This window comes from Pelodiscus sinensis, chromosome 2, assembly GCF_052426305.1.
Source record: "Pelodiscus sinensis isolate ZL-2025 chromosome 2, ASM5242630v1, whole genome shotgun sequence".
In the NCBI taxonomy this organism is placed as follows: Eukaryota; Metazoa; Chordata; order Testudines; family Trionychidae; genus Pelodiscus; species Pelodiscus sinensis.
The window spans coordinates 219107452-219129155 of NC_143053.1; the positions used below are offsets into that span (position 1 = coordinate 219107452).

General features: G+C 44.0%; 1 protein-coding gene across 2 annotated transcripts in view; it reads left to right on the top strand.

The window, feature by feature from the left end:
• Window positions 1–13110: 13110 nt before the first annotated feature.
• The window catches only part of STEAP4 (STEAP4 metalloreductase), a 36076-nt gene continuing 27482 nt past the window's right edge, over window positions 13111–21704 (top strand). Inside the window, exon 1 of one of the 2 annotated variants that reach the window (XM_006134110.5) lies at window positions 13111–13266. The gene's annotated coding sequence lies outside the window, so the exon portion shown is untranslated. The remainder of the gene's footprint in view (window positions 13267–21704) is intronic. The other variant, XM_075922412.2, reaches the window with a different exon arrangement.

Sequence of the window (21704 nt, forward strand, 5' to 3'; positions counted from 1 at the left end):
GTAGACATACCCCCACTGACATAGCTTCTGGCTCTCACAGAGGTGAAGTAGCAGACATGCTACAGCAGGGCAGCTTCATCAATGAAGCTGCACCAATGTAGAGTTTCTAGTATACAGTAGCCCTAAGAAAGTAACAGTCATGTGACTATCTCAAACAATTGCCACCTGCTCAGTCATTTAAAAAATGATCATGCGGGTGAATGACAAAGCTAAATTACTTTAGTGACACAACCTGTCAATCAACGGGATCATTTATGGCAACTGAAGCATGTATACAAACGCTGTATAAAAAGTTTTCCTAAGTTCATTGCAAATATCTGTCTAAGAAGAAAACAGTGTATCATTATGTGGTAAATGTTTCTGTGATTTCTTCTATAATTATTTATATAGTGCTTTCCAGAGAAGAGTCTTCTAACAATGCTGGCAATAATTCTTGCCTGGTATAACACCACTGATTGGAGTTATTGCAATTACATCATAGATAATTTTTTAGTCCACTGGGGGTATGTCTTCCCTAGAGTTAACATGGGTGCTTTTGTTATGTTTTCACTGCCTGTCAAGCATAAGCAAGCAATCATGAGGTAGAGTTAACCTGTGGTAGTCTAACCTGTGATAGCACAGCCACATTATCATGTAGTCATACACCACACCCACACTGGCCTTCACAAACAACTTTCTGGGCACATATCTCATGGTTCACAGTGCTACACCCACTGTACGTCTCTATGCTCACATTTGCAAACTCTTATGGAACAGCTTGCCTGTCCTCTCCGGAGGCTAGACCAGTTCTGTTCATTTCCTGGCAGACCCAACTTGTGGTGATATGGTGTTGAAGGCTGAAGATATAGATCCTGCTCGCCTTGATAACTGGAACTGACAGATACTGCTTCTAATGGAGGGAAATTTTCATTTTTGTGCCAGACCAGGTTCACCCTTTCTCCCAAGGCAATCAAATTAGCTTTCAGGTTATATTCTGAAAACTTCCCTTCAAGGAAGTCCTAATGCACTGATTAACTGATTGCTCAAGACTCAAGAAAACCTCCAGGTCTTAATTTGCCCTTAATGATAAATAGGGTCTGGCCATAGTGGAAGAGGCAGCCAAGTGCAAAATACCCATCCCATGGGCACCACACCGGCATGAAACTGAACAGGAGTCACATATTTTGCAATATTCCTTAGCTCCCTTAGTTTCACTGCTTTTGGCTGGGGTCTGAGCACCACGAAATAGAACTGTGCCTGTCTCCCCAGTAAAAGAAGGCAGTTAGCTCACCTCAATGGGGCTTTGGGTAGGCTTCCTCCCACCTCCTCTCAAAAAAAATCTTCTACATGAAGCAGCCACACCTGTTTAATGCTGCCTCACTGGAGATAGACTGTTACCTGTGAGGGCACACACCATACTGTGCTGCTCTCTGCTCAGCAGGAGCTTTCTCAATGGCACAGGGACCTTGTGTCCACATTCCTTGTCTGAGTTGAATCAAATGTGTTTGATTGATAATGTTCTGCCTGTTGGGGTCCCACACTCAGTTGGCTGCTGTCCACGTGACATCAATGGGATGGTTTGCTTAGCCCCAAATTGCAGGTGAACTATTCCGAGCCCTGAAATGTCCCTGCCTCTCCCTCGTTCTCCTTCCTGTACTCATTGTTCTATGGGGAAGGGGAAAGCCTGGCAAGCCACCTGAAGCCTCTCATAGTCCATTTCCAGTCAGGAGGCTTATGGAAAGGGATTGGACAATCAAAGTTGTCACTACTGTTGTGACTACCTGTGGCTTAATACTGTCTTCACTGCAATTACTTGGGCTCTGCTCTAGGGCTCAGGAAGTAGTAACTATCTCACCATGTAGCACTAATCATAGAATAGTAGAACTAGAACTGGAAGGGACCTCAAGAGGTCATTGAGTCCAGTCCCTTTCCCTCATGGCAGGACCAAGTACTGACTAGACCATCCCTGACAGACATTTATCTAACCAACTCTTAAATATCTCCAGAGATGGGGATTCCACAACCTCCCTGGGCTAGTCCAGTATTTGACCACCCTGACAGCTAGGAATTTTTTCCTAATGTCCAACCTAAACCTCCCTTGCTGCAGTTTAAGCCCATTTCTTCTTGTTCTATCCTCAGAGGCCAAGATGAACAAATTTTCTCCCTTCTCATGACACCCTTTTAGATACCTGAAAACTGCTATCATATCCCCTCTCAATCTTCTCTTTTCCAAGCTAAACAAACCCAATTCTTTCAGCCTTCCTTCATATGTCATGTTCTCTAGACCTTTAATCATTCTTGTTGCTCTTTTCTGGACCCTCTCTAGTTTCTCCACATCTTTCTTGAAATGTGGTGCCCAGAACTGGACACAATACTCCAACTGAGGCCTAACCAGTGCAGAGTAGAGTGGAAGAATGACTTCTCATGTCTTGCTCACAACACACCAGTTAATGCATCCCAGAATCATGTTTTCTTTTTTTGCAACAGCATCACACTGCTGACTCATACTTAGCTTGTGGTCCACTGTAACCCCTAGATCTCTTTCTGCCGTATTTCTTCCTAGACAGTCACTTCCCATTCTGTATGTGTGAAATTGATTGTTCCTTCCTAAGTGGAGCACTTTACATTTGTCTTTCTTAAACTTCATCCTGTTTCCCTCAGACCATTTCTCCAATTTGTCCAGATCATTTTGAATTATGACCCTATCCTCCAGAGCAGGTGCAACCCCTCCCAGCTTGGTATCATCTGCAAACTTAATAAGCGTACTTTCTATGCCAATACTTAAATTGTTGATGAAGATATTGAACAGAGCCGGTCCCAAAACAGTCCCCTGCGGAATCCCACTTGTTATACCTTTCCAGCAGGATTGAGAACCATTAATAACCACTCTCTGAGTATGGTTATCCAGCCAGTTATGCACCCACCTTATAGTAGCCCCATCTAAGTTGTATTTGCCTAGTTTATTGATAAGATGATCATGCGAGACCGTATCAAATGCCTTACTAAAGTCAAGGTATACCACATCCACTGCTTCTCCCTTATCCACAAGAATCGTTATCCTATCAAAGAAAGTTATCAGATTGGTTTCACATGATTTGTTCTCTACAAATCCATGCTGGCTGTTCCCTATCATCTTGCCACCTTCCAAGTGTTTACAGATGATTTCCTTAATTACTTGCTCCATTATCTTCTCTGACACAGAAGTTAAACTAACTGGTCCATAGTTTCCTGGGTTGTTCTTATTTCCCTTTTTATAAATGGGCACTATATTTGCCCTTTTCCAGTCTTCTGGAATCTCTCCTGTCTTCCATGACTTTCCAAAGATGATAGCTAGAGGTTCAGATACTTCCTCTATCAGCTCCTTGAGTATTCTAGGATGTATTTCATCAGGCCCTGGTGACTTGCAGGCATCTAACTTTTCTAGGTGATTTTTAACCTTTTATTTTTTTATTTTATCTTCTAAACCTACCCTCTTCCCACTAGCATTCACTATGTTAGGCATTCCTTCAGACTTCTCGGTGAAGACTGAAACAAAGGAGTCATTAAGCATCTCTGCCATTTCCAAGTTTCCTGTTACTGTTTCTTCCTCCTCACTAAGAAGTGGGCCTAACCTGTCCTTGGTCTTCCTCTTGCTTCTAATGTATTTATAAAAAGTCTTCTTGTTTCCCTTTATTCCTGTAGCTAGTTTGAGCTAATTTTATGCCTTTGCCTTTCTAATCTTGCCCCAACATTTCTGTGCTGTATGCCTATATTCATCCTTTGTAATTTATCCTACTTTCCATTTTTATATGACTCCTTTTTTATTTTTAGATCATGCAAGATCTCGTGGTTAAGCCAATGCGGTCTTTTGCCATATTTTCTATCTTTCCGACACAGCGGAATAGCTTGCTTTTGGGCCCTTAATAATGTCCCTTTGAACAACTGCCAACTCTCCTCAGTTGTTTTTCCCCTCGGTCTTGATTCCCATGGGACCTTACCTATTAACTCTCTGAGCTTACCAAAATCTGCCTTCCTGAAATCCATTGTCTCTATTTTGATGTTCTCCCTTCTACCCTTCCTTAGAATTGTGAACTCTATGATTTCATGATCACTTTCACCCAAGCTACCTTCCACTTTCAAATTCTCAACCAGTTCCTCCCTATTTGTTAAAATCAAATCTAGAACAGCTTCTCCCCGGTAGCTTTTTCAACCTTCTGAAATAAAAAGTTGTCTCCAATGCAGTCCAAGAACTTATTGGATAGTCTGTGCCCTGCTGTGTTATTTTCCCAGCATATATCTGGATAGCTGAAGTCCCCCATCACCACCAAATCTTGGGCTTTGGATGATTTTGTTAGTTGTTTAAAAAAAGCCTCATCCACCTCTTCCACCTGGGTAGGTGGCCTGTAGTAGACTTCTAGCATGACATCACCCTTGTTTTTTACCCCTTTTAACCTAACCCAGAGACTCTCAACACTTCCGTCTCCTATGTCCATCTCCACCTCCGTCCAAGTGCGTACATTTTTAATATATAAGGCGACACCTCCTCCTTTTTTTTCCCTGTCTATCCTTCCTAAGCAAGCTGTACCCTTCCATACCAATATTCTAATCATGTGTATTATCCCACCAAGTTTCACACATGGATGTGCGAACGCAAAGCATGTCAGGGGAAAAACCCAAAACTAAGCCTTGGTTAATTCTCTGGTGAAGACAAGCCTTGTCAGTAAGATGTTTCCCCAAGTCCCCTCCCATCCACACGCAAAATCCTCTCTCCTATGTTTAGTGGTGTTTCCAACGCAGCCTAGCTAGTTTATCTGCGGCTATAGGCCAAAAGATGAGTGAGAGGCACTGTCTGTGTTACAGCAACACAGCTATAATGCTTCCTATGCCAACAGAACACAATTTCCTGTTTATGTAATTATTCAACCTCTCTATGAGGTGTTAGTTAGATGCAGCTATGCTGAGGTTAGGTTGACTTAACTCCCTGGCATTCAGGGCCTAAATTTTTCACACAGTTGATCAATGCAGTTATGTTAATCTAATTTTCAAGTGTGGATCAGACCTGAGGCTTTCACTTGGGCTGGTAACCTACCAGTTGTGCAGTGAGAATGCAGGGTATACCACAACAGTATCAACTATTCTCCAAGGCCTTCCCACAATTCTTCGCTCCCTTCCCCCCTCTACCCCTTGCACACACTCCACCTGTCCAGAAGAGCAAATTCTCCCACAATTCATTGTCAGCATTCTGAGTTCTGAGTATTGTGGCTCACACCCGGGCTAGGATAACCCAGTTCCTTACCTGGTTTAGCTAGCACTTATTTTACCTCGATTTGGCACTTGTACAACCACTACTGGAATACTGTGTCTAGTGCCGATGCCCACAATTAAAGAAGCATGTTGATAAACTGGAAAAGGTTCAGAGAAGAGCTACAAGAATAATTAAAGGATTAGAAATTATGCCTTATAGTGATAGGCAAGCAGCTGAATTGTGCTCTTTGAGACTACCGAAGAGAAGGTTAAGGAATGACTTGATTATAATCTGTAAGTCTCTACCTGGGGAACAAATATTTAATCATGGACTCTGCAATCTAACAAGAAAAAAGTTTAACACGATCCTGTGGCTAAAAGCTGAAGCTAAACACATTCAGACTGGAAACAAGGTGTAAGTTCTTGACAGTAGGGTAATTAATAATAGGAACAATTTACAAAGGGACCTATTACATTCTCCATAACTGACCATTTTTAAAATTGAAATTGTTTTTCTAAGAGATCTGGCCTAGGACTTATTTTGGGGGATTTTTTTGCACATTACACCTGGTGATGACAATGACCCTTCTGGCCTTGCAATTTAGTGAAGACATACTACAATTGGGTTTCATTGTACTAATCCCTTTGGAATGCAGCAGCTGTGGTCTGCTACTCAGGAGATGACTGATGCATTCCACTAGAATTATTACTTTCATCTTCTCCCTTTCAGCCACAGCAGAGAAGTTGGCTCTTTCCCTGCTAGAGGAGGGACAAAGAGGAATCCCAAGTTTCCACTTTGCTACAGCTACTCCCTGCTCTGAGAAAAGATGTGTCCTTCCAAAGCTCATGTCCATATGGCTCCTTGCCAATGTCTCCTGAACCTTCAGGTACTGGAGCAAGGCCTTGACATTATACTTGTGGTATAGAGAAGGGAATATTTTCTCCTATTGTAGAGAAACTTAATTTATAGCAAGTCTCTTTGTGACAAAAACCTATATCACAAAGGAAGTGTCCACAGTATATCTTTCAAGACAGAAATTTATAATTTCTAAATCAACTAGCATCTAAAACTTTTTAAGATCTACTAATGAACAGCATGAAAAAAGAACTACAGGTTGGACTTCCTAGGTCTGGCACCCGGTGAGGGATTTTGCTGGTCCAGGAGTGATGATTTCTGGACCCTCTGCTGCCAGCCCCCTCTAGAACTGGCTCGACTGCTGTCCTCCCAGCTAACTTCCCCCTCTCGCTGGCCTATCAGCCTCCACTGCCCTACTAGGCATCCCCGCCACCTCGGTGCACTGGGTTCCTGCTGTTGAGCACAGCTCCTGTTGCCGCACTAGGCCTCACTAGGCTCTCACCGCTGTGCCAAGCCGTCCCACTACCTTCACACACCGGGCTCTCAGTGCTGCGCTATGCAGCCCTGCTGCCCCTGTGCACTGGGTACCTGCTGCAGAGTCGGGCTCCTGCTGCTGCTCTGGGCAGTCTCACAGCCTCTGCACTGGGCTCCTGTTGCTACACATGAGGCTCCCATGTGGAAGAGCGTGGGGAGCTCCAGCAGCCCTGTCAGGAAGCCATGCTGCCCTGACAGCTTGCAGGGCTCCCAGGCACTAGCCCTCTACTGGTACTGGAACATCCGTAATCTAACCAGAGAGTCCCGGTTAAGACAGTTTCAACCTATATTATTTATTCCATTGCTCTGGTAATCGAATCTCTGTATTTCTTGTTTGAAAGGTCATAAACATTATTTTTAAAAGATAACCCAGAACAACTTTTACAGTATTAAATGACAGGATTGCAGTACTCAAATGAACTTGTCATTTGTATGATAATTAGCTGAATCTTCTCTGTGGCACAAATATAACAATATCAGTCTTGAAAATGTATTGTAAGTACAGGCAGTCCCCGGGTTACGTACAAGATAGGGACTGTAGGTTTGTTCTTAAGTTGAATCTGTATGTAAGTCGGAACTGGCGTCCAGATTCAGACACTGCTGAAACTGACCGCCAGTTCTGACTTACATACAGAATCAACTTAAGAACCCCAGGCGTCCCCAAGTCAGCTGCTGCTGAAACTGATCAGCAGCTGATTCCAGGAAGCCCGGGGCAGAGCAACTCTGCCTGGGGCTTCCTGTAGTCAGCGCTGGTCAGTTTCAGCAGAAGCTGACTTGGGGACGCCTGGGGCAGAGCAGCTGGGGTGCTGCTGGGTTGCTCCAGTAGCGCCGCTCCTGGGTGCTACTGGACCAACCTAGCAGCACCCCATCTGCTCTGCCCCAGGGTCCTGATTCAACCGCTGCTGAAACTGACCAGCAGCGGCTGAATCAGGACCTGGGGCAGAGCAGCTGGGGTGCTGCCGGGTTGGTCCAGTAGTGCCCAGAGCGGGCGCTGCAGGACCAATCGGCAGTGCCCCAGCTGCTCTGCCCCAGAGTCCAAAAGAAAAGCCTGGTCTGCTGGGGGGGGGGGAGCACACTAGCTGCGCCCCCCCCCTCCCCAGCAGAACAGGGACACGGGGAGCAGAGCCTCTGAGGCTTTGCTCTGGCAAAGCCTCAGAGGCGAGGGACCCCGCCGCGGATGCGGCTTCAATCTGGGTGCCTGTGGTCTGCTGGGGACCGTCCCCAGCAGACCACAGGCTCCCGGACCCCCCCGAGGCTGCGGCTTCAGTCCGGGAGCCTGTGGTCTGCTGGGGACGGTCCCCAGCAGACCACAGGCACCCAGATTGAAGCGGCAGCAGCGGCGGTTCCCCGCGCCTCTGAGGCTTTGCTCTGGCAAAGCCTCAGAAGCGCGGGAACCCGCCCGGTGCCCCTGGTCTGCTGGAGACGGTCTCCAGCAGACCAGGGGCACCGGAGCAGCTTACGAACGGGGCTTTCTTGCCCCGACTTCCGGGGCGAGAAAGCCCCGTTCGTAAGTGCGGATCCGACGTAAGTCGGATCTGCGTAAGTCGGGGACTGCCTGTAATGGTATGTCTACACTACAGCACTAATTCGAACTAACTTAATTTGAATTAGTTAATTCGAACTAGGCTAATTCGAACTAGTGCATCTAGACCTAAAAACTAGTTCGAACTAGCATTTTGCTATTTCGAACTAGCATGTCCACATTGAGTGGACCCTGAACCGAGGTTAAGGATGGCCAGAAGCAGTACCAGCAGGGCATCAGATTAGGACTTAGAGCGTAGAGCTGCTGTCTCAGGCTAGCCGAGGGCTGTGCTTAAAGTGACCCGACCCCCACCCCGGACAGACAGTTCTCAGGGGTTTCCCGCTCACTTGTCTAGCTCGATGAGGGACAGCAAAGCAGTCCTGGCTTGGAGTGCCCTGAATGCCCACACTCGGCACATCACAGCACTCAGCTATCAGCCCAGCTGCACTTGCCGCAGGCTGCCATCCGGGGGAGGGTGTCAATCGGGAGACTGCAGGAGAGCTTCCACCCCGAGGAGCCCGCAGAGCCACCCCAGTCCTCCCCATCGGGGGCTCGTACCCCATTCCTCCCTCACCTCCTTCCACTTACCCCTACCTAGCCCCCCTTCCTGATGTACAAAATAAAGGACACGTGTGTTCAAAAATAGAAACTCTCTTTATTTAACAAAACTTGGGGAGACTGGGAAAAGGAGGTGGAAGAGGGGAAGAGAGAGGGTGCGAGAGGGGAGGAGGAAACCTGGGAGGAGCGAGCTGGAAGGGGGAAGCCAGGGGAAGAACTAGGAGGGGAAGTATCAAACTATGGTACGCCATATCTTCAGTACTGTGTACAGAAGTGATCTCCTCACCCCAGAAAAGATATTTTGGCCTTGGAAAAGGTTCCGAAAAGGGCAACTAAAACGATCAGGGGTTTGGAACAGGTCCCATATGAAGAGAGGCTAAAGAGACTGGGACTTTTGAGCTTAGAAAAGAGGAGACTGAGGGGGGATATGATAGAGGTCTATAAAAGCATGAGTGGTATGGAGAGGGTGTATAAAGGAAAATTTTTCATTTGTTCCCATAATAGAAGGACTAGAGGACACCAAATTAAATGAATGGGTAGCAGGCTTCAAACTAATAACAGAAAGTTCTTCTTCACAAAGCAAATAGTCAGCCTATGGAACTCCTTGCTGCAGGAGACTGTGAAGGCTAGAACTAGAACAGAGTTTAAAGAGAAGTTAGATAAATTCATGGAGGTTGGGTCCATGGAGTGCTATTAGCCAGGGGGTAGAAATGGAGTCCCTGGCCTCTGTTTGTGGAAGGCTGGAGATGGATGGCACGAAACAAATGGCTTGGTCATTGTCTTCGATCCATCCCCTCCAGGCTACCTAGTGTTGGCCGCTGTCGGCAGACAGGCTACTGGGCTAGATGGACCTTTGGTCTGACCCAGTATGGCCATTCTTATGTTTTTATGATCTAAGCTCAGGGCTCAGGGTCGGGGTCTCACTCGACCACCTTGATTTTCATGCAAACCTGCTCCTGGGTGGCCAGGCTGGCAGCTATCCTGCCCTAGACGGCCACTTTCCTGTGCCTAGTGCGGAGGTTGTGGATGAAGTCCACGATGTCCACACTAGACCAGGCGAGCGCCCGCCTCTTGCGGCCCCGGGCAAGCTCCTGGGAGCCGCCAGCCTGGTCCCGGGAAGAGGCGGAGGGTTGGGTGGCAGCGGGTGGCTGGTTCATGCTGTGCCAGGTGCAGGGTCCGCTGGTTGGGTGCTGGCAGGCTTGCACCTGGCACGGGCACCGTAGCCAGACTGTGCCCCTTTAAGGGCTCCGGGGCCGGGAGGGGGGCAGAAGAGTTTCCCTGGTGGTGCCCAGAGTGGCCACCAGGGAAAGCGGGGGAGGGCTAGCCTCCCACTAGTTCAAATTAAGTGGCTACACAGCCCTTAATTCGAACTACTTAATTTGAACTAGGCGTTAGTCCTCATAGAATGAGGTTTACCTAGTTCGAATTAAGCGCTCCGCTAGTTCTCATTAAGTTCGAACTAGCGGTTTGTATGTGTAGCACCTATCAAAGTTAATTCGAACTAACGTTTGTTAGTTCGAATTAACTTTGTAGTGTAGACATACCCCTATGCATTACATTATGGCTCTGCAATTAATTGTGCTATCACTAACATAACATCATATAACAATTGGCATATCTCTATGACATCACAGGCATTATGTTAGAATTACAGCCTATATCTTGATTTGTTCCTACTACTTATTCCTCAGCTGAAAATTATGTTTGTGATTAAAACAGTAAACATAAGAAAGGGAAATGTAAAACATATGCGGTCATGGAGAACTGGCTTCTGAAAAGGATGTTTTTAAACTACTCCATGAAACTTCAGCCTTTAACGCCTTAGTATCAGAAATTCACACCAAGAGGGAAAGTACTGAAAATTAATGGATGAATTACAACAGAGAGCAAGATCTCTCGTTTGATTACTTGGTCTGGTTTTCATTATATATCCTGCTCACAGTGTAATTAATATTTTTACTGCAGCTTAAGTTCAGCCATTATATTTTAGCTTCAAAGCTGCCAAATATACTGCATAAAATAACAACTGTGGTGACAGCAGCACAAATACACATTTCTGAGAACTTATAAAGTTCCTCCTCCTCCAATATAACTATCATAATACAGTTAAAAAAATCTCTGATATTTGCATCCTCACAAGTGAGCTGGTTTCAGAAAATTATGAAGAAAAAAGCTAATGGGCAGGCATCAAAACCAGGATGAGATTTGTTGTTCCATAAAATAACCCATGATGACATAACATAATAGCATTGCTTTGTGGAACTGACATAAATCCAAATAATGGGAAAAAGAGGAGGAGAAAACACCTTGTGGACTTTGCTGAATAAACTTCAGGAGAAGACAAGATAGGATAGATGTGTTAGGACACCTCTAAGCTAGTAGTCAAGTCTGGCAGAGGCTGACAACAGTGCATGGGATTTACCATCTGTTCAGCCATCTTTATGAAATAAATCAGACATTTTCTATTTTCTATTTTCTTTCATTTGACTTAGTGATAATGCTATGCTAGTCTAGTGAATCCCAAGATAGCTAATTGAGCATAATGCACTGCTTCAAAGTACTTACTATAGCAAATAAGTATGTACTCAAATATCATTGGTGGCCATTCCCTTATTATTGTGTAGTGTCATTCTGACCAAACAAAAATGGTTTCCTTCAGATCTTTCCCTTATCTCTTAAATACTGTACTTTCTCAAAAGAGAACAGTGACACACTTTATGTTCTGGGTCAATGACCAGGTTGGGCAAGACCAGTGATTTGTTCAGATGACTGTAGCTAGAAAAGTTGCCCTCTCTCCAAAAGAATGAGCTGTTCCCTGGCTTTTAACATTTGAAACTTCCCCTTCTCTGTATATTTGTCTTCATCATTTGTTAGACACATTACAAAATGTTGTTTCCCTGTGTCTGCAGCTTTAGGACATTTGCACTGCACACCCATTCCAATTTGGAGTTTTACAAATAAATCATTGGTTAAGAAACGGACCAAAGCCAGCCAACTTTCTGGAGTTTTCATATAGTAATAACTGGGAAATTCCATCCATGTCAAAATCACTGGCATGTGTTCACAGCCCAACAACTCAGTTCTGCTCTAATACTTTGCCAGAAAGCACAAAGGAAAGTACAGAGAAAAAATAAAAGGCTTCACCCTTATATGGGAGGAGGGATAAACTACAGAGCCTGCCACTGAAGGGCTTACACTGTAAGTAACTCTGCTGAGTTTGGGGAGAGTGCTCTGGGGACCCCATCTTAGGTCCACCCTCTGGGCTCTCTGTAGGGGAGCCAGGACCTGGGGCAACTGCCCCACCATATCCCAAGCACAGACCCCATCACCACCCCACCCTTTTCCCCAAGACCTATACCTGCTCCTCCCCCTTGCCAAAGTCCCCTCCCGCAAGCAACATCAGCCAGGAAATTACAGGCAGAGGGAGGGGGGTCAGCCCCCTTCCCACACTCACCACAGCGGGAGCTGGAGGTACCCAGCAACCTGCTCCTCTCCAGCCTGCTGCCCTCATCCAGCCTGCTGTGCACTGCTTCTCTGCAGAAATGCCACAGTGAAGGTAACCACAGTGGTCCGGGAGAGGGTAGCAAGGTGGGGCTGAATAGGCTGCTGGGCCGCTCCAGCTCTCACTACCTTGGTGAGTGTGTATGGGGGGAGCCAACCCTGCCAACCTCCGCCAACTCTGCCCTTCAGATTACCCCTTGGGCCATGCTGGAATCAGGTTCCTGGTAAGCAGAGCACTTGGGCAGGCACCCAGGAGAGATTCAAATGCCATCCAGTTAATTACCAGAGCACTTATAGCCAACAGCATGTTTCTACTGGTGGTGCACATCTGCACATACCTTGGTGCACATATAAAATTTATTCTGCACATGGATGGAAAAATGTAAAGGGGACACTGCCTGGCACCTGTCCATAGGATGGTTGAGGGAGCCACCCTAGTTCCCTCCCCCGCCCCCAAAAAGGGCAAGGCCTGGAGTGGCCTCTCCAAACCATCCTCTCCGCCCACCCTTATTTTTAAAGGCTCACGTCCCCCCCGCTGTGCCTGGTGCAGGGGCGCTGTGGGTAGGGCCCAGGGAGTTTCGAGGGCACTGCTGCACTTGCCCTGCTGTGGGCTCAGGCAGAGCCTCCGCCTTGGCACCAATTCGGCCACTTTCAGGGCCGCTCCGCCCCTGGCGCCCCCGCGCTGCCGAGCAGCCGCCATCAGCCAGAGCAACGCGCTGCCCCCCTGGCCGGGGCTCCGGCAGCGCTGTGCCCCTGGCGCGTGCAGCTGCTGGCGCCCCCGCGGCGGGAGCCCCGCCAGGCCTCTGGCGCGCGGCACCTGTGACCTCAGCGCCCTGCAAACCGCGGGCTTTTCCCGGGGGCTCTGCCGGGAAACTCTCCCTCCTCACTGGGGACCTCTTGCAAAATCCGTCCCCCCCCTTCCCCCGCCAGCTGGTTGATAAATGCCTGGGAGGCTCGCGCCCGTCCCACAGCTCTTCCACTCCGCTCAGGGGCTGCGAGGCGCGGCTCTGCAGCGACGCGACCCGGCGGCTGGAAGGGGGGCGCTGATTTGCCTCCTGCGCGCATTCCGCGCCGAAACTTGTGGGAGGGGCAGGTAAGCTTTTTAAGCAAGTTTCTCCGGTGTCCCCTCGCCTGCCACGGCTCCATCGGAGGGGGGCGGCTCGCAGCATTGCTCACCGCCCCCCCTCTCGGGGTGAGCCCAGGCAAGTTATGTTTTTGCCAGGACTGCGCTACTCAGATAGCCGTGAACTAAACTTCTCAAGTGTCCCGTAGGAGCTTGCCCCGACAGTCCCCCTGCTTGACATACACAGGGATGCTCCTGTATCTTTCTTCTCTGTTCATGACATTTCCCAGGTGATGCAAAGAGATTTGTTGTGACTTTGTCAGCTAAAAATCACAGTGGACAGGAAATTATCAGGTCTGTTACAGAATTCATAGTTTAACCCCCTCCCTCCCCCCGCCACACACACACACACACACACACACACACACACACACTCTCTCTCTCTCTCTCTCTCTCTCTCTCTCTCTCTCTCTCTCTCTCTCTCTCTCTCTCTCTCTATCTTACCCCAAGTTTTTCAGGATTTTAAAGATATTTCTCATATTTAAATGAAGGAAGTAAAGTATCCAGAAACGCTGCTGTTGTTAAATAAAATACAATTGATCAGACTGAAAAGCAGTTTCGCAGTTTCTTTGTAACTATAATGCCAGAAATTTTGTTTTGGATTTGAGCAATCAAAGCAGAGACACTCCACGTGATATTTGAGTTTCCTGTAGTTATAACTCATCAGTTGTAGAAAGTACAACTAGATACTGCAAATTCCTTTTTTCCTTTTTGCAGATTCAAATATGGAGTTCATTGTTTATATGATCAGAAATCAGCTTTCCAATATTAATGTATTATTATTTAAAATGTATATTGCTATAGGTTGATAAACAAGTGTCTCCACTGTTGCAGAAGGAAAATAATTTTTCCTTAATGATGACTGGTACCAGAGGCTGTCAGAACTATTCTTATCTTTGATATGTGGAAATTTCGTATTCTCTGCAAACCTGCAATCATATAAAATGTCACTCAAAGCACAGCACATTTTTTTGAACTGTTGTTCTTTTATAAAACACATTTCACGGAGGCTGTAAATTGTTTTTATTTTTATTTTTTTAAGATATGGCCTTTCCAAAGTTCCTGCATATGTTGATAATAATGATTCAGAACAGCATGAAATTGTAATAACTAAAAAAGTACACTTAGTGCACCAAAATATTTCAATAGTTTATGTGATATCAAGTTCACTAGTACATTCTTCTTCCAGAGTGAAAAGTACTTAACATGTTTGTATAGCAGTGGGCCAGACAGAATGTTCCAATTACTTCCCTTAGAACACAGAGGACACGTAGCTCACTTAAAACAGGAGCATTACAGAAGTAGCTAAAGTAGCTCACTTAAAACAGGAGCATTACAGAAGAATTGACAATTTAAAGTATGATATTACAGATCTGTACATTCTCAACCAACTCTTTGTTTACCCAAAAATCTTTTCTTGGATCATTTTAAGATTGTCTTGGGACAAAATGGAGGGAGAAAGAAGCTCCAATAGATAATCTCTATTAGAAATGGTAGGAAAAAAACATTGTTTCATGTTAATTTTTTCATTTGATTTTTCAGGAAATTTTCTGGATGACATGATTTTTATTTCAATTTCATTTTGGCTATTGAAAACTAACTTTTCCCCATTTTAGGGTATTCCTCCTCACACATAAACTTTCTCTTCTTTTTTTCTTGTTTATGACTTAATGCAATAAAACATATAATGCCCAGGAATCATCCAGTCCTATTCACACACACACTGCCTTTTTTCCACTCTAACTTTTCAAAACTTTCCAGTGTCAAGCAAAAAAGTGAAATTCTAAATTTTCAAAAGTAACCACGTTGGAGAAGCTCTGAAAAGTTAGAAGGGGTGGGAGGAGAAGGAAAACAGGAAAAAATGAAAAAGTGTGGGAGGAGATCCTTGAACATTATTCCTGTTATCGTACTCACTGACTAAAAAGTAGAGGTAAGGAATATGGGGGAGGCAAAATTTTCAAATTCTTTTGTTTTTTCAAAACTGGAATAAAATTTCAATTTCCCCAACAAAAATAGAACAAAAAAAACCCCAACAAAAGTGATATTTTCCTACAGAAATTCATTGTTTTCAGTGAAGCCTCATTTTTCAACAGGAAAAGTTTCAGCCAACTAATTATTTAAACACCCTGGAAAATCCTGCTCTCATTGAGAAAGTGAAGCCAGAGGTCTTTAAACACCAAAATCCATCTCAAAATTAACTGTAAGACTGGATTTAAAATGTGCATGAATTGCACCCTTAGCTCGAACTAAGATACAAGCTAAGATATGAGATTGCGTATCTTATTTTTATTCTTTTTCGAAATAGGCTATTTTGAAATTTGGAACATCTACACAGCACCAAATTTTGAAATAAAACACTATTTTGAGACATCCCTTATCCCTTGTGCAACAAGGTTTACAAAGGATGCTGAAATAGTGCATCCGCTATATTTCACAATAGCAGACACGTTCAAAAGACATGGAGTAGACATTGCAGTGTAGACATACCCTTAGAGCTAGTTGAAAATCTTCTTAGTGGTACAGAGCATGTAAGAAACAGCTTCAGATCAATTCCAGCATGGGAGACTTACTGGCTATTTATACACAACTGCCATAATAAAGGGTCTGAACAAAACTTCCATTAACTTCAACGAGAGTTTTGCACGTGTACTAACTACAGGACTGGGCCATTACAGTTTTTTTTAACATTGCATTGCAAATAAGAGTGAATTGGAATAATAAGAATATTGCACCTGATATTATAGAGACCTAACTTTCAGAGTACAGTCCTGTAGGACTTAGAGCTGCCACAAAATTACCAAGAGCAGAAGAAACCCAAATCAGCACTATGTCTTATGTATTCTGTTCTTTTAGTACATGTATATAGGAACTATCATGTGGTGTTTTTATACATCTCTATCGCGTTAGCACCATTATTCACTGGTATCTATCTTCAGAGGGAAGCCACCATAGTTTCTATTATCTATTTTACATAACTCTTGGTCTCTAACAGGCTCATTCCTGGTTTAATTCCGTGTATTTTTTCCACTTACATGTGTAAGATTATGGCAGAGATGATGCTTTTGGTTGAAGAAAGTTTTTGAAATTAAACTGTGCTGGAGGGGAAGGGTGGCTTAGAGGCTATGAATACAGTTGTCATAAAGAAACAATGAATGAAATAATGAATGATACTGGAGAATGTCAGATGGCTGAAATGAAAACTCTCGTTTGTATGTACAGACATCTTTGTGACTCATTCCTCAGCTCAAAGAGTTCACAAAGTAATTTAGATGCTACTCCCAGCAGCTGAGGCGGCTGTGGAAAAACTCTAATGGAATCCCCAGATGCACAAGGATCACCTCTGCCTTCCTACAACATGGCACTGTGGGCTATGTACCCACAGTGCATTGGTCATACTATCAATGAAAGTGTTCCCACTGTGGACATGATCTGTCCACAAAGGGAGCAAGTGTTAACACCCTCCGGCCATTTTTGTTTTTTCAGCTTTTCGGTGTCGACATAAGTTTTATCAACCAAACTGGGTACAGCCGGTCCCCGAATTCTGAACAGTCGACTTACGACCATTTGCAGTTACAACCAAAACTGTCATAAATGGCGGACCCTGAGTTACGAATGTGATCCGCACTTACCAACAGCGTGGTCACGTATAACTCAATGGGGTCTGACTTACGAACGAACCGAGTTACGACCGATTGCTTGGTCCGTAACTGGTTCGTAAGTCAGGAAGAAGCTGTAGTTTAGATGTAGCCTTAACAAGGTGAAGCAGGAGAAAGTAAAAATCTGAGTTATTGTCATAAATACTTTATTAATGTTGTTACTGCTTAATTAATAAGTAAGTATGAACAGCCCTGTCTTCAGCCTTACTTGTTGCTATATTACAGGACAACACCTTCAGAATATACTAGTTCCAGTGACGCCAGCAACTATTTTGCTCCCCAGCAAACAACCTCTCTAATACATAATGTAATTTAGCTAGACCTCTAGGAACTTGTGGTGCATCTACACAGCACCCTAAACTCGAAATAAGATACCTTATTTTGAATCTATTTCGAAGTAGCTTATTTTGAAATTTGGTGTGTCTACACAGTGCCAGATTTTGAAATAACACACTATTTCAAGCCATTCCTTATTCCTCGTGCAACGAGGATTACCGGAATGGCAAAATAGCACACTCCGTTATTTCGAAAAATATTTTGAAATAACAGGTGGCTTGTGTATTGCAATCTTTTATCAAGTAGTTTTTAGCAGATGATCCCATTTGATCCAGTGTATTATAATTCCTGCTATTTTTATGTGAAGCTCTGCTATGATTTTGGCTGTTGGGGTCCAAAAGTATTCCTTATTATTCATTTCTCTTCTGCAGGATATCACACTATTTATGGAAATTACACATTTCAAATAGCTTTTCCATACATGAAAAATATTTGCAAGTGTTGCTGATCTGTTTTAGAAAATATATTCAGAGAAAACGTCAAGAATTTCAAATAAGAATTTATTTAACCCTGCTGCTTCCTAAATTCCAGAATAATTCCAGAGTTCTGCAATACTCCGCCTTGTGGTGTGACTCCAGTGCAAAGTAGTCTAAAAACCAGCATGTCAGTAACTTAAGGAGCAGTAAGCTCCTTGAAATATAAAGCTCCAATGGCAGTGAGCCTCATTGAAATATAAAGGGTTGAGAAATGGGCATTACCAAGATTTCTCTTGCAGCACTGACCCCCCTCAGAGCCATTGGCAACCACCATAATTTAGAGCTGCCCTCAGCTGACCAGACCAGTACACAGTGTTAGAAACCTGGACTTGGGCAGTCCTGCCTGGCTGTCAGAGAAGGACTCATGTCTAGTGGTTAGAGCAGGCATGTAGAGCAGGGAAACGGAAGCAAGGGTCAAAATAAGAAGCCAGATGCCAAAACCCAGGGTCAAGCTAGAATCAGAGCCAGAAATCCAAAGCAAAGGTCAGAACAGATGATTTACCTGGAATAGGGAACATAGGAGCTGGGCTGAGGCAGGAGCAAGACTGAGACAAGGCACAAAGGCAAAGCAGAAACGAATTAATCCACAGGCAAATATTTTGACGAATTGCAGCTGGTCTTAGGAAGAAGACTGCTGATTTCCTCAGCCAATTGTGCTCTTTAGCCAGTCAGATGGCTGTGCTCTTAAACTGCCTGGGAGTTAAGCTAGCTGGTAAGAAGACTGGCCTGACATTGAGGAACTAAGGAAAGGTAAAAAAGACTTATCCTAGCCACCTTTTCACTGACACTGTACACTCTTCACCACCAGGGATTTCATTCATGCTATCAGCCTGGTAGCAGAAATCTTTGCAGGTTAGTTTGCTAAATATTTCATTTGTGTAACAAAATATTCCTCTTCTACATGCTTTAATCAAGAGTTTCCTTTATGGGCACTGCCTATATTAGGTTAAAAGATGTGAAAAATGTGTATTACATTAAGCAATACCAAGAAGTTGAAGTCTAGGCTGCCTGGGAAACTTTACAAGAAATGACCCTTGTAGTGTGATCTGATTGCAACATCTGTTGATAAATCTTTAGTTAAGCCTGTTGGACCAGTTCATTCTTCAGTGATTCTCCCCAGTGGGTTAGCAAGCCAAAAGGATTGCAGGGTTCAGCTGGTTCAATTTGTCTTCCCCCTTCACTGTGTTTCTTTGTGAGGTGCCTCACATTTGCAGGTGATTCCAAAGTCCTTGCTTTCAGCAATAGTAACTGGACAGCAGTGCTGGTTTATAAGATGTTCCAATCTGCATTAGTACAAGCACAGTTTTCAGATAAGCTGTGTGTGTACATACCAATATGGATTGTCAAGAATGATGTTGCTGTGTGGACACATACAATTGCTGCAAGGCTCAGGAATACACAAAACATCCTCATCGAGGGTTTTTTATTTCATAGGTATAGCAGCATTTGTTCACACAAGCTTTTCAGAAACTATTTGCTAAGCTGCCTGCTATCCTTTTGCTTGGGGCTTTTCTTCATCAACAGTTACTTCCCCAGCTCTTCTGTTTGCAAGTAGCAAAAGAATTATTTGTATTTATTCAGGAGTGTTGCCCATCAAAAAGCATCTGGAACACAGTACACAGGTTGCAACAATAAGTTAGAAAGAATCGGAGTCATGGGAGGGAGGAAAGGGGGGGGGAATGAAAACTGAGCCAATCTGAGAAACAGGAGATAAAGAGCAAAATCCAAAAGGGAAAAAGTGAGAAAAGGATGCCAAAATGGTCAAAGTGAACAGAGCTGCACAAGGAAGTTTCAAATCAAATTTTGAAAACTACAGAAGGACTCTAGCGGACAAAAACAGGGAAGGAGGATCATTGAAGGTATTGCTGAATTGAGAAGGCGCTGCTCTTAATCCATTCGAGACAGAATCTTAAAATGAATAGAAAACAAGGACAGTCAGAGAATCTCGGTTGTCTTGAGATGGCTAAACGGTGCCTAAAGACTCAGTTCAAATATTAGGTGACCAAATGTCATGTTTACTTTGTTATTAATCTGACCAAGTTTACATTTAAGTGCTAATATCAGTCCTTCCTTAAGTCTCTAGAAAGAGGAATATTCAGTTTGCAGGTTCTTTTCAAAACAGTGTTGGTAATATTTTCAATGTGGTGATCACTTTTTATAGAAGTTACAGCAAAATTGGATCTTTGCCCCTCAGTTTACCCTGAATCCAAAGTATCTTGAAGTTAAGCACATGTTTTATGGGTGCAATGTGATTGTCATGCAGGACCTAATGAGAGAAAAAATGGATGAGTCCTTCCAGGTTCTGTCAAAGACAAAGAAAAAAGCAAGAGGGAAAGAAGAATTAGTATATTTTATTTCAGAAGGTCTAAGTTACTGATAAAAGTGCATGCTATTAATTTTTTTAAATAGTATTTTATCAAAATATGACAGTTCACAGGATTGTGCAAGCAAGAATGCAGATAAAATGAATGTAATGTAAAATCAGTTCTGGACTATATCCATTGTGTCTTTGATCCTGATCATGTGTTCTGCTTGTTTTGGCAGACAAAACTCTTGCTTGAGCTATTTCTCTTTTAATAATTCCCACTTGTTCTCCCTCTTCCTCTGCAACTTTATACTTTGTGATGGAGAGCCAAGAAACCCACTGAAGCCTTTCCACAACTGTAGGTAGCCTGTAGTTTGATTTAATCTATTCATGTGCATTCCAGAAAGCAGTAGGCAATAAAGCAGAATAGGTGTGATTTTCCTCTCAATTGCATCAATACAGAAGCAAGAGTAACTCCACTATTACCCTAGGCTACGTCTACACTGGCATGATTTTCCGGAAATGCTTTTAACGGAAAAGTTTTCCGTTAAAAACATTTTCGGAAAAGCATGTCTAGATTGGCAGGACGCTTTTCCGCAAAAGCACTTTTTTGCGGAAAAGCGTCGGTGGCCAGTCTAGATGCGCTTTTCTGCAAAATAGCCCCGATCGCCATTTTCGCGATCGGGGCTTTTTTGCGGAAAACAAATCTCTGCTGTCTACACTGGCCCTTTTGCACAAAAGTTTTTTGGAAAAAGACTTTTTCCCGAACGGGAGCAGCATAGTATTTCCGCAAAAGCACTGACAATCTTATATGAGATCGTCAGTGCTTTTGCGGAAATTCAAGTGGCCATTGTAGACAGCTGGCAAGTTTTTCCGCAAAAGCAGATGATTTTGTGGAAAAACTTGCCAGTCTAGACACAGCCTCTAGTGTAAGTGCAAAGAGAATCAAGCCAATAGTATGTTTCCATGGCTGAATAAAGTTTTAATTCAGTGTGTATTGTTCAAAGTGACTGGTTTTGAATGAGCTCTGAGTGTAGTTATCTGGATGCAAGTTTATAGTCAGCTAACTATTTCATGGATATGTCTAGCAATGCCCTACCGGTAGACATTCCAAATATTCCACCACCCCATAGTTCTGTAGTCTATGTATAGATGAAAATAATTTAGGAGAATCATAATTCAAACATGTTTACTCACTTGCTTTCACCAACCTCCTTGTCTTTTGACAAGTAGAAAATATTATATATGTGTGTGTGTGTGTGTGTGCGCGCGCGCGCGCGCACGCATTTTAGGCACTTTTATTATATCCATTATTATAGTATTACTGAATATTAAGCACAAGTTGACATGAATCTGCTAATAGTCAAAGCAGGAACCCACAAAGGAATTGTTCTTTGGTGCACAGGGAACTTGAAAATGTGGGCTTAGGTGATTTGGCCACCATCCCAGAGCAAGTCATTGATCTAGTTTTAATAGATTTCCTGCCTCTCCGTCCAGTGCTTTAAGTAGGCCTTAGACTTCTGGTCTTGTGGAATCATTTCTGATTCAGGGCATGTCTACACTGGAGGGCAAAAGTTGAAATTAAGATATGCAACTTCAGCTACATCAATTGCATAATAGCTTAATTTGGGTTTT